This window comes from Streptopelia decaocto (genome assembly GCF_964273445.1).
Source record: "Streptopelia decaocto genome assembly, chromosome: 12".
In the NCBI taxonomy this organism is placed as follows: domain Eukaryota; kingdom Metazoa; phylum Chordata; class Aves; order Columbiformes; family Columbidae; genus Streptopelia; species Streptopelia decaocto.
In genome coordinates, this window is record NC_138667.1 from 15,443,364 (window position 1) to 15,456,663 (window position 13,300).

Below are 13,300 nucleotides of genomic sequence, written 5' to 3' on the forward strand. Positions count from 1 at the left end.
GCGTTACCCTTCACAGGGCTGCGTGTGTACCCCACAGAGAGCAAACCTCAGCTCCTGCAGCTTGATGTGCTAAATCAGGGGCCTTGCCTGAGGTTTCAGCTGATAATCAAAAAATCTATGGGGCTGATGCGCAGCACTGCTCACTAGAAGAAAGCAACAGCAGCCTGGGTAAATGTACCTGGGAGCTTGACCCCAAGCTGCAGGCAGGCAAAGTTAGAATTGGTTTTAAAACATTCAAGCGCTCTGTCTGAAACCATCCTCTAACTGACTAAATCTTGTGAGCATGGCTTGTTTCATCCACATTTTCTCGCATGAAAATTTGACAGGCAGATACATTTATTTTGTCAGAGCACTAAGAAGGCTCTGAGGTTCAGTTCTGGTCTCTGTCATGCCGTAATTCAGCTCCTCCCTCACAAAGGGACACTCTCCCCCCTCCCAAGGGGTCACTCTCCCTTCGCACTAAGGACCCTTCAGCAGAACGATGCAGACTTCTCTTGGGTTTCCTAGAAACCTGCCTCCAGCAGCACGACATGCACCTTCACAATCGTGTTCTCCATTAGCTCTTCTCAGTCACAATATAAAATGTCCTGTGCCTATGCTATGGCTTTCTGAGACCATCGCTGTGGCCACCTATGGAAATTCTGGGCACTTCCCAACCATCCACACACAGAACAGGCTTCAGGGGAGGGTGGAGAAAAGCAAACGCTGGTGTGTGTGAAGAGCTGTGGTTGTTGAATATGTCAAGAAAGTAATGTTTGCATTGAGGAAAGCCAAACAGATGTAGCAGAGCTCTGCCAGGAAAGGATGGCTCTGTTACCCACTTCATGTCTTCCTTAAAACCTTCGTGTACCACGGCAGGGCTGGACCGGCTCCCCTCCTGCCTGGCCACCCAGCTCAGGCTCCTGGTCAGCCCTGCTGTCGCGTGCCTGTCCACTGGCACAGCCCTTCCCTGCCTCCCGCCAGCCACGCTCATACCTGTGAACGTCACCTCATCTCTGCTGCGGTTTATTTAAACTCCTCAGCCCAGCCCTCCTCACACCCTCCCTGTCCCAGCAGCTCAGGGAGAGAAAGGCTCAAGTTTCTTACCTTGCAAATAGTCATGGTGTGAGCAGTGACATGACTTGGAGACCCTGAGAAGGCACCCAAACTTTTGGCATCACTGAGCCATTTCATTCTCAAGGTAATGATTCTGAATAAGAAACACGGCACTTGACATAAATAACCAGGTCTATCTCCCATCTCAATGGAAGAACTTTAACAGTCCCACTTCTCTATTCATATCTAAAACTATAGTACATTTACAAGCCAACAAAGTGTTTGGTGATTTCTGGTGAGTAACTGCAATTAACCTCCATTTTAATTAATGAAACAGTTCAGATAAAAGGAAAAAAAAATCACTTAATTTTTGAAAAAAAATTTAATCTTAAGGTTTTTTAATAAACCTTAAATAAATATAAAAATAAACATTTTGACTGTAGGTTTAGAAGTGCAGAAATGAAACATTTTTATTTTTCCCCTCACATTTGACCAAAATCAGCATGAGTTTGTAACTTGCTTTGATAGACCCTGGTCTGCTTTTTTATAGATAAGTTTTTCCTCAAAATATTTGTACAACCCTGACTCCTGTTTACAGATTTGGTGACATTAACAACTGCAAGGCTGGGAATTGACCAAAACCTCTGTAAAGTATTAAGTTCCAAGCTTTTTACACCTATAACGTTAAATATTTTCAGTTGCAAAAATCCAAGTGCTTTCCAAACATTAAATATCCAGTAATTCATACTGGAAGAGCTGATGATGATAAAGGTTGGAAGATTACAAAGGCTGGAAGTCAGAAAATGTTTTCTGTTTCACTCTTTTGGATTATCGTGGAACAAAAAGAAACTTCAAAGCGCTGCAGCCTACAGGCATGTGAAGCCGAAGTCTCTAATCACCTCTTTTGTGGTGGCATTTCATGGCACATAGTGCCCATACCCAAGGGCAGGAAATAAGCACATACATCTGCTAATGCAACATAACATATGCATATACATATGCATATACACTATGTATAATATACCTTCCATCATCCATTTTTTGCTATTCCAAACCTCCAAGCCGGGTCTGACTACAGCACTTCAGGCAGGCGCTGTGTGCCTGTGAGAAGCAATCAGGGACACACGTAGCTAATTTTAATTTAATCAGTGCTATCCACTCTCAAGACCAGGTATTTGAGATCCCTCTGCCTCACTGCCAGGAGTCGAACTTAAAGGGAAGCAAACAGGAAACAAAAGACAAGGGAAGAAATTTAGAGCTAGCAACTGCATGGAGCTAAAGAAATTTGGGTTGAAAGATGGGGAAGTGGGGAATGGAAGGAGCCGTAAGTCCTACCCACCTCTCTGAAAAAAACCCACAGCCATGCAAGCTCTGGCAGAGGGTTGCTGAGAACATGGGGTGCAAACAGCTCCGACGCCTCTGTGCCACCATCACGGGCGCATCCCCAGCCCCGTGGCTGGGACATTCGGTTACTGCGACGCCAAACAGCCTCCCACACACCTCTTTGCACTCCAGAGAAACCAAAGCTTTTCACACAAAGTGGCATATTCTGACAAACGTTTATTGGTCATCACAGTTTTTCCAAATTGCTTCTGATTGAGTGCTTACATCAAACCGTTTTGTTGCTGAGTGCTGTTCTGTGCACCCATTACAAAGACTAAAAAACTAGTAAAAACTGCCTGTCAAACCCTCAGTTTTCAGTGCAGGCAGCTGACCACGTACCTGACCTGCCAGACTGTATCAAGTGATGATCAGAAAAGACTAGGGAGAGAAAATGAGATGTCAGTGTTGTGTACTGGCTCTTGGGCACAGCCAGAAGAAACCAAATCAGCCACGTCCTCCATTCCCTCCAGCACCTGCAGGCTCAGGTCTCCAACCAGTGGGAAGGACCCTCTCCTTGCTCTAGAAAGAAAACAAGTGGGGAACTGAGATGTCTCTTACTAACATACCCAGGACACACGGCTGCATGGTCCGAGGCTTCAGGACACACATGTTCACCAACAACAGCAGCAGACTGTCACGTTTCTTTGAGGAGCAGAAGGAAGACAAGGGCAACTTTCAGAACTTTGCTTTCTGCTAAACCTGAACAGATTTTTCAGGGATAAAGGCAACTCTCTCGCTCCTCCCAGATGAATTTCAAAGGCCTATAGAGAATTACAAATGTATTTTGTAATGGTACGTACGAGGCAAAGTAAATACCAGGGCAGCTCCCCTACTCGAATCTGTCATCTCTGTTCTGCATCTGCGGGCCTAGAGCTGAACAGGATTGATTCTTTGAAACACCACTGAACCACATCTCCTTTGAGCAGAAAAGCAGGTTGTAGCAGTGCAAGGAACCGAAAGGGCACAGCCAGGACCAGCAATTTTAGGAGCTCAGGTCAGTCAGATGTTCTTATGAAGACAAGTCAAGCAATATTGAGTAGTTTCCTCGTAAATAAAAAACTTGAAAGTACAGCTGGTCAGACACAAAATCTGATGCTTCTGGGCAATAAGCCATGTCAAAGCAAACTTTCCTTCAAAACAAAGTCTAGAAATTGGTCACTGTAAAAATGGCACAGCTGACATTGTAAGCAAAGGGAATTCCTGCTGTTAGCTCTTGCAAAATCAAACAACAGTGTCAGGTTCCTTTTGATAGTTTAGGTTTGGGTGGTCTTGGATGAAAATACGGTTGTTCACGTTCGACAGACTCAGATTCCCAACTGAAAGCGGTGCTGCTTTCTGCTGGTGCAATCAGGGTTAGAGCTGGGGCTCATAGCTCTAAGGCCAACAAGATTCAGGTATTGAGAAATACTTGATTTACATAGCTAATCCTTTATTATTATTTTCCTTTTCTACTGTAACTGAATTTGCCCAGAAATGACAGTGTAACCATACCCACTGCACGCTATCTGCGGAGGTACAGAAAGCAGTCAAAACAAGAAATTCCCTGTGCTTTAGCAATCTGCTAATCCAAACGTTTCCATGACGAATATGGAAATGGCTGATTCTAGCCACAAATTTGTTCATAATTGGCTACAGACTGTAAAAACACAAGAAAAAAATCTCTATTTTTGCAGCTAGTTGAAACCAGAAATGCATTTGTGTGTGCATTAGAAGGCAGAGGGCCAGCACGGCAGATAGCGTTGTTGTGGTTTAGCGTTTCTTTTTTCCTTAACTCATTTATCGTTTTATTGCTTATGTTTGCTGGAGGATATACAAGCAACTTGAAATTCTCAAGCCCATTTTAATCTTCTGTGTAAGTACGAACTGCTAACGTACTAAGAGAGGACCAAGAACTCTTCTCACCTTTGTTGGTATTTGTTCTGTTCTGAGCTCTCAACGTTTCTGCACATTCCCAGCACCCCCAAACCCTTACTACTTTATCGCTTTTCAAGGACAGTAATCCCAGAGTCAGAGAGTGGATGAGGCTGGAAGGGACCTCAAGGGATTGACTCATCCAACCCCCTCTTCAAGGAGAGGTTAACCACAGCAGGTCGCTCAGGACTGCGTCCACTTGGCTTTTGAGTATTTCCGAGGATGGAGACTCCACAGTCTCTCTGGGAAGCCTGTCCCAGGGTTCAGTCACCCTCAGAGTAAAGTTTTTTTTCTTAAGTGGAGTTTCTTGTATTTCCATTTGTGCCCATTGCCCTGTGTCCTGTCACTGAGCACCACCAAGAAGAGCCTGGTTCCATCACCTCAACTCCTCCCCATCAGGTATTTATACAATCTGATAAGATCCCCCTGAGCATTCTCTGCTGCAGGCTGGACAGTCCCAGCTCTCAGCCTCTCCACACACATCCGATGATCCACTTGCTTAATATTCCTTGTGGTCCCTCAGTGGACTCGGTCCAGTAAGTGCCCATCTCCCCTGTACTGGGGACCCCAACACTGTGGGTGTCTCCCCGGTGCTGGGCAGAGGAGAAGCCCTCACCTCCCCTGACCTGCTAGAGATGTTCTAACGCAGCCCAGGAGGCTGCTGGTCACCTTTGCTGGGGGATATTTTGCTGTCCCCCAATCAACTTGTCCCCCACAACCTCAGCCAGGCCCCACCAGGGCCCCAGGAACATGTGCAGCTTTGCTGGGTTGAGATGCAAGCGAAGAAAATGTGGTGGAAAGAGCTATTATATTTTACTAAACCAACTCAGAATGCTGGGAAAGGCAGACAAGAAGAATCCCAACAGTGAAGTTAAAATGCCAGCAATTGACTGAGATCAGAAGAAATAATTTCTGATTAAATGTACAAATAATCTGTGCAACTGCCCCAAGCCACTACTGAAACAAATGACACAAATCTCAGACTATCCAGGGACACTCCAGCAAACAGGGGAAGCTTCTGCAGCTTTACTGATAGGATTGCAAATCTAAGAAGTAGAAATATTTATCCCACAGGACAAGGTGCATGGCTCATAACTTGCCTAGACAAAATGCCCAATTATATTGGATTAACTTTTCACATTCAAGTCAAACAAATGATCTCCCTTCTGTACAACCCACAACATTCTCCAGTCCCAGAGAAAAGGTCTTGCAGTTGATGGACCACTGCTCTCAACTTTAAGGCAATCTCCATGCTACTCCTGAACCTATATTGATTCAGCCTCCCCGTTTTCATTTTAAAAAGGAATTAAATGTTGTACCTTTGAAAAATGCTACAATACATCCTCCAGCATTGCTGCTCAGAGCTGGAATAACTGAACCAGCCATGAGTCCCACTGCCAGTGTCCCAGACCCGGTGACGAGCAGCATGAGTGGAGCTGAGTCCTGGCCTGAGGCTGAAAGGGTTCAGGATGGGATCTACCACATCCTTACTGATATTAACCCACCTCTGAAAACTCCTCACTTTAGACACGACTTGTTTATCTATTCTTAAAACAATATATGTGCCTGCTTTTTTGCTTTGAGTTTATAACAGTGAAGTAGCCACAGATACACGTGTGAGCTTGTTTAGCCAGAAAAGGCCACACAAAATTATCTTCAAAATACTTGGAAGGGCTCACATTTACCAAAATGACACTGTATTTGCAGAGGTGTGGATCTAACATTGTTACAACTATTTTTTCAAGCCCTTGTTTTAACAGCAGTATTTCACTCCTACATAAATCCTGAAAAATTCAAATAAACACACAGACAAATATAATAAATGACAGTAGATGCTAATCTAATAACAAAACAGACAATAAACTCAATAAAAGATAGATGCAGCAATATAAAATAGAGCAGTTCACCCAGGCATCATTAGCAAGTGCCCTGTGGAAGAGCAGTCAAGCCCCTCAGTGGGCTGGACCAGCAACTGGGCAGCCAGCACTGGGGCGAGCGACGCTTCCCCCCTGCTCAACACATCCAGAGCATCATGGCCAGCTTTGGGCTCGCCCGTATACGAAAAACATGGATACACTAGAGCACAGTCCAGCAGAGGCCACCAGGATTGTCAGGAGCTGGAGGAGATGCAGGTGGGCAACCCCAAGGAATCTATCACATAGCAGTGACAGACCTCTACTAACTCTTTCACTCACAAAGAACAATTTCAGATGGTTTTCAAACCCAGCAAATATTGGTGTCTCATTGTTGAGAAGGTGAAGTGCTCACAGTGTAAAACACACCAACAGCCGAGCGGCAGGAGGGGCCAACCTGCCGCTGCTCTTTGGAGACTTGGGGGATCCTCAGGGCATCGGCCTAGAGGAGCATCTGCAACAGGCTTCACCCAGCCAAAACCGGCAGCGTTGTTCTCTCTCTCAGGTAAATAGTGATTACAAGGTGTGAAATTCTGTACAGGCTTTGAAAATAGCCAAGAAAAACTGAAGGAATTTCTTTCAGCTTGCTCTCTCCTACTGGGTCCCATACTATCCAGCAACACTACATGGATAGTGCATCAGAGCCAAGAAGAGATAACTCTGGGAACACAAGTTTTGACAAATACAACCTACCAACCACTGCCAGCAGCCATCAGCAAGATTGAATCCCACTGTAAATGTTCAAATGTGTGACCAGATGCTGGATTTTTACTGCTTGTGAACTACAACAAAAAGCAATTTTTTCCACCCGCTAGAGAGCTGAGCCAATCGCGAGACAACTAAGTAGTAGAGAACAGATACATTCAGCCAAAAATTATTTATGTTAAGTGGAAATCAGATCCAGCTCCCAGGTTTCTGGCAGGTGGACAAGACACCCCTTTGTGTCACAGCAGCCACCAAGCCCAGTGCATCATGCCCAACCACCACTCACAGCTCCAGGTGTGAGCCAATGCTTACACAATTCTACAGCTATGCTTGCGTTATAAATAATATCATACACATCCCAGACCATTGTACAACTATGGCTGCGTTATAATAACACAGAAAGGTGAGCTCTAAAGCATATACACACACACTACTGTAAAATTTTACCCTACCAGGTCCACTACCTGTTTTACAGCAGAAACACAGAATTTAACACTCACTCACAAACTTACCACGATCAAACACCATGCACAGCTCTTCCCATTTGTTTTTAGAGTGATTACTTGATGTTTGATATTTCCTAAGACCTTTTTTTAATTGTAAATTGCTAGAAAACCCATACCAACTTTCAATTCAAGATCATATCTATAAGCTGAGCACCAGATTCAGTGGAAATAGAGACTTACCCTAGAAACACTGAAAGGCTGTGAAATGCAGAGGTGTTGGCAGGGAATATTTTGAAATAGCAGAAAGACTTGCCAAAGTTAGTGTCTTTTGTTTTGTTTTCTAAACAATACTCATTCTGTATGGTATGGACATGCCCCCCACAGGGCTTTCAACTTTCTGCTCAGCAGCACCCTGGAATTTTTGAATTAACCCTGAAGGAAATGGAGCAGAGCTCAGGCAAACACAACACAAACCAAACCAACTGAAAAATCAGCAATTTGCAGCCAATATTTATGCACTTAAGGATTAAAAAACCTGGGATTGCTCCTTGCTTTTTCATTTTTCATGAGCTTCTCTTCCTCCCCATCTTTATGAAAACATCCTAATTCCACCACCCGCTCCCCCCAACCCCCTTGATAATCTTTTCTATAAAACACACATTATTAGTACCGCACACTTGGTGTTGGATTACTGAATATGCAACACTGCCTCTAACAATAGTTTCTGAGGAAGAAACCACAAGGTATTAGGAAGAATTTGCTGTGTATCTACATTTTATTCCCTCCTCAAAGGGTTTACAAAGCATGGGATTTAGGAATAAACAGGTCTCTTCTGCAAGTGCTCTGCATATGGAGCCACCGAGTTTCTCCTCCTCATACACGTCTGTACACCGGATTACTACATTTCAGATGCTTTTCATCCCCCCAAGCCCCTCCACAGCAATTTCCTCATGCCCACACGTTTCCTCCACCACCTCTCATCCCACTCTCCCCTGCAAATTACACCTCACATAAACATTGCTGGCTCGCTTGCAAGTGGCACATGTTCATTTTCTTGCTAATATAAATTTCCCTCCTAGCAAATATACAGAAGGGACAGGAAAAGCAAAACAGGTCTTACCTTTTGATGGTCTTCTTTGTTTCGTTTGTAGAGAAGAGAACGTACCCATTACAGCACCCATTGCAAAAGCTACTTGTGAGTTTTTGGGGAGGAATTATTTTTGCTGAGGTTTGATTTTTTTTTTTTCCCCTAATTCCTCTCACCCCACCCCACCCCCACCAGTGAACAAAATCTATGTGAAATGCTCCCAAGAAGAAAACAAAACAGAGGAAGTCAAGAGAAGAAAGAAAGAAAAGAAGGAGGAGAGAAAAAAGCAAAGCACTGCAGCTCAGCGTTCAGCAAGCGTTAAGCTTTGAGGGCTTTCTTTTTTTTTTAAGTCAACACACATGCACTGACTCACAGCCGGCTGCACTGTTATTATTCAAAACAGCTCCCCATCAAAATTTAAATGCTAGGTAGATTCCCTCAGACCAGAGCTGGCAGCAGATGCATCAAAATATTTACTGGAGCACAGCCACATAAACACACAGGCTAATTCTTCCTCCCGTTCCCTTATGGCTCCAACCAGCAGGCTGGAGGTCTAGCGAGGGAGCGTCAGGGCATCTCTTCCCGGGCACACGCAACTGGAGTCCTGGAGCCACGGTGAGGGGGAGCCGGGGCTTTGGGCTGGGTACCAATTCGGGATGAATGGAAATCTTAGGAGTGGGAAACGAGAGCGAGCAAGGCATCAAAGCCCCAGCTGCGTGGTGTGCGTGCTCCTGCTAATTAAGAGTCTGACAGAAAGGTAGGAAGCAGCAATCTCTAACAGTCTTCGCAAGCAGAAAAGTCAGGGGAAAACAAGCACGTGCAATGGGGGAAAGCAGAACATTTCACCACAATCCTTCTCCTGCACATCCTTTCTCACGCATCAGAAACATGCGCAATTGTTAACTTATTTTTCCACAAAGTATGTGTGTGCACATCCTTTTTAAGGATATTAAAACAACAAACTGTTGAAACAAAATTCTGCAAACATCCAGTGGCTCAAAGGAAGCAGACAATTCCCAGCATTTTGTTCAGTTCTTTCATATTTCAAAAAAATCACCTATGCATCTTGTTATTTATCAGAAGGTGAAATAGCAAGTGCCCAGCTACAGAAAGAGTTAAATATACCAAGGTAGCTATCAGAACCAGAATTAATTTGCTGTTTGTACATGATGACTGAGATTAAGGCAGCATCTGTGCAAATACTGTATTTAATTCATTCCTACACCAGAGCCCAAAGCACTTTGTCTCAAGAGGTTTCCCCAGTTTTCCTCTAACTTTGGAGTAAAGATTTCATCAGATCAGATCCCAGCACCCCCTGGATCACAAGCTTTGCAGCATCCATGCCCTGGATGGTAAAGCCCTGTGTTACCTTCTGCTCACAGCCTGCCAGCAATGCTGTCTTTGCATGCACAGGTGTATGTACATTCCCAATGTATACCAGTGAAGAGCTTTCAATTAGTTGCTACCTGCAAAAGGCACTACACAAAATCATTATGGTTTTTTTCCTTTCTCTTGTTTTACAACTCAAAACACAGCTATTGAACTCTTCTTGAGGAACGGCTGACATAAGGTCCTGTTCAGATACCAAAGTCCTGAGCTGAAGTGAATCAGTTTGCAAGGCAGATACAAAGTGCCTGAGACTTGGGGCACACAGCGCTGCTCTTGTCGTCATGGGGGGACTCTGTCCTGGCTTGTGCAACACTTCTTGCCTCCCCACCCCAAATTCCTCCGAAGCTTGGCCATGGCTGTGGTCCCACAGGCTTCTCCAGCCACCCAGGTCCAGACGGGGGTCCCTCAGACCAAGGTGATCTCCACAAGGCACTGAAAAGCTGTATGAGATTCTTAACTTCTTTTTAATTTAAATATTTATATTGAATGTATAAATATTTTACTTGTACTTATGTATTAAAATATTAGATAGGCTACAGTGTGCACGTGGAAAATGCCTGCTCCTGGTATTTGTGCACACAGTGAGGGCTGAAGGGTGACCAGAGGCCACAGCAGATGTGCCCTCATGTAACAGCAGCTGCTTCACCCCATGATTACCCAAATGAAAAACCAGCAGGTGAGGATGTTCCAGAATATATAATTTCTCATACAAACAGGGAGCAGAGAGAGATGGTGGGGCTCCCGTTTGGCAGGCTGGGCTTGCACCCCCTTTGCCACCTCAGTGATGCACCATTACCCCTACTGAACACGGGTGCTGTGGCAGAGCCTCATGGGTCCTGGGGTACATCTCTGCTCCTGCGGCTGAACCATCACCCCAGCTCTGGGCTCTGCCACTGGCATTAAGACAGCTAGAAGCATCCTCCCACCAAATGCAATAGGTGCCCTTGGGATGCTGAGCTCCCCTGGCCTCTGCTCCCTGCTATGATGTCTCCAAGGTGTCAAAAATGGAAAGCTCCTCAATCCAGGCAAAGCTGTGTCTAGCAGAATTCGACTAACCACAACCCCTGTCACATCATCCACTTGCAAAACCACATGTCAGTTGACTCATGCACTAGGAAAACAGGGTTACAAATCTGAGAGCTGCAACGTAAACGGCTGCAAAGAACTGAACAGATTATCATAGCATCATTTAGGGTGGAAAAGACCTTTAAGATCCTCAAGTACAACGGTAAACCTAACACCTCCAACTCCGCCACTAAACCATGTCACTAAGCACCACATCTATGCATCTTTTAATCACCTCCAGGGCTGGTGATTCGACCACTTCTGTGGGCTGGCTGTTCCGATGCCCAACAGCCCTTTCAGTGAAGGAATTTTTCCTAATATCCTGTCTCAATATCCTCTGGTGCAACTTGAGGCCATTCCCTCTTATCCTATTGCTTATTACTTGGGAAAAGAGACTGAAACCCACCTCGCTACCACCTCTTTTCAGCAAATAGCCCCTAGGAAGTAGGTGGCTTCAGGATTCCTCCTGACATCAGCTGGATCTCAGCCACGCAGAAAGAGCTCAGCCTGGGCGCGATAGATTAGCTTGCCCATATGGTGATATACCCTAGAAAAAAGTAATTTAGGAAGATAAAATTGCACCCCTCATGCTGCACTGTTGTTTACTTGAAACAGCACAGTATAAGAAGGCGGAGGGCAAATGTGAATGTTTGGTTTTCTTTGAAACTTGAAATAAAAAAAAAGATTTGTCTTGGCTGGAAACCAGTATTGACAGATCCCTGTGAAATCATGGGGATAAACAGTTACATGCATTTTTGTTTGTATAACTCAAATATACAAGAATGGGGACAAGAGGAGGGACCATATCTGTGCCTGGGCAGACGAACACAGAATCCCAAATCACCAGTTCAAAAGCAGCTTTTTCTCATAGCTGAAAATCAAGACCTCAGAGGAACAGACGCATCATAAGCATTGGTGTATTTGCCACAGCAGGCAGGAATTCTCTTTCCCCAAAGATGACCACCCAAATTTACCAACCTAGGAGATGATATCTGAAATGTAACAAGTGCTGATGGTCACTACCTGAGGAGCAGAATATTTTTCAGAGTATTTCCTTCAGATATAAGATGCAGACCAAGCTCTGACTGTGATGGTGAAGAGAACAGTTCTAGCTGTTTGGCTACCTAAGCCAGAGTCCTGGGTAAGAGCTGCTGCCAAAGGATCAACAGCACCTTGGGAAAGGAGACACTGTGTTGTGCTGGACCTGACTGCAGCCTCAGTATCGATGTGCAGCGCTCCAGAGCCACTGCTGCTCACTGCCCAGCGCAGCCAGGAACCCCAGCTGCTCATCCTGGGGCTCTATCATGGCACAACTTACAGTTCTCAAGTATTAGTTTGCACAGCTGAAAGTATGTACTGCTTCATGGTACCTGTGCCATGCCTAAGACCATCTGCTTTCCCCAAAAGGGTTGACCCAGGAGGTGACTTGCATGACCATCCCAGCAGTCACTGCTAAGGAGGGAAGTCCTCTGCAGGAAAGGGCCCCAAGTGCTCCAGGCAGGTGATGGGCAGACACACGCCTGGCACGCAGGGACACGGCAGCACATAAAGAGCATCCTCCAGGGACACCTCTGCCCCAGCCGAAGCCCGTGTACATCCACAGCCAAGCATTCAGTCCTGGGTGCCGATCTCTGAGCTAGACCGGCAGGGCAGACACGTCCCACCGGTCACCACTAATCCATCAGTAGTGTCTGCCAGTGATTAAACCCCATTCCATCCTTTTACCACAACTATATACCATATCAAAATAATGTCTGTCTACTAACAAAACCAAGACCTAATATTCACTGAATCTCCTACTGATTTCTTTCTGCCTCTTAAGTCCATAATATTTCTTTTAATATGTGCCTGTGAGACTTTGAAACATCAGAGCAAAATAGACAGACACTGACAGTGATGTAGGTGCTTATTCGTTGGAGGCAGCCAAAAGATTTGGTCAGAATAAGCAGTTAATTATTTTTAATAAATGCAAATACAGCATCTTCAATTAGGGAGCTGTATCACCAGCTAGTTGGTATTGGGATGGGATGGAAAGCTCCTGGGAGCAAGGTCACAGGGACTGGTACAGCTCTGCCCCCTGACGCTGGATTAGGTCCTCTTCCCACTAAAGACAACGGGTACAAAGCACAGCCAGACAACACGTTATGCTGAACTACGCATTTCTGGTATTTTTGTGAGTATATACAGTAAAGTAGAGAGGGAGGCTGGGTTTTTTTAATCATATAGAAACATGGACTGTTGCCAGGAGAAAACACCCTCCCTAAGCACAGTATCTAGGGATGTAATCTCTGGTTCATCAGCCATCCTCTCCTTCAAGGCAAAGTTAGCAACGTCGATCTGTAGGACTAGCAAGGGAATGCCTCAGA

The 13,300-nt window shown here is 45.1% G+C and overlaps 1 protein-coding gene across 3 annotated transcripts in view; it reads right to left on the reverse strand.

Annotated features, from left to right (window-relative positions):
* Window positions 1-13,300, reverse strand: part of KCNIP1 (potassium voltage-gated channel interacting protein 1) — a 375,551-nt gene that overhangs the window by 229,807 nt on the left and 132,444 nt on the right. The window contains exon 1 of one of the 3 annotated variants that reach the window (XM_082063658.1): window positions 8,840-9,000. The exons of the other annotated variants lie outside the window; for them this stretch is intronic. The gene's annotated coding sequence lies outside the window, so the exon portion shown is untranslated. Of the gene's footprint in view, window positions 1-8,839; window positions 9,001-13,300 lie in introns of those variants that run through there. 3 annotated transcript variants of the gene reach the window in all.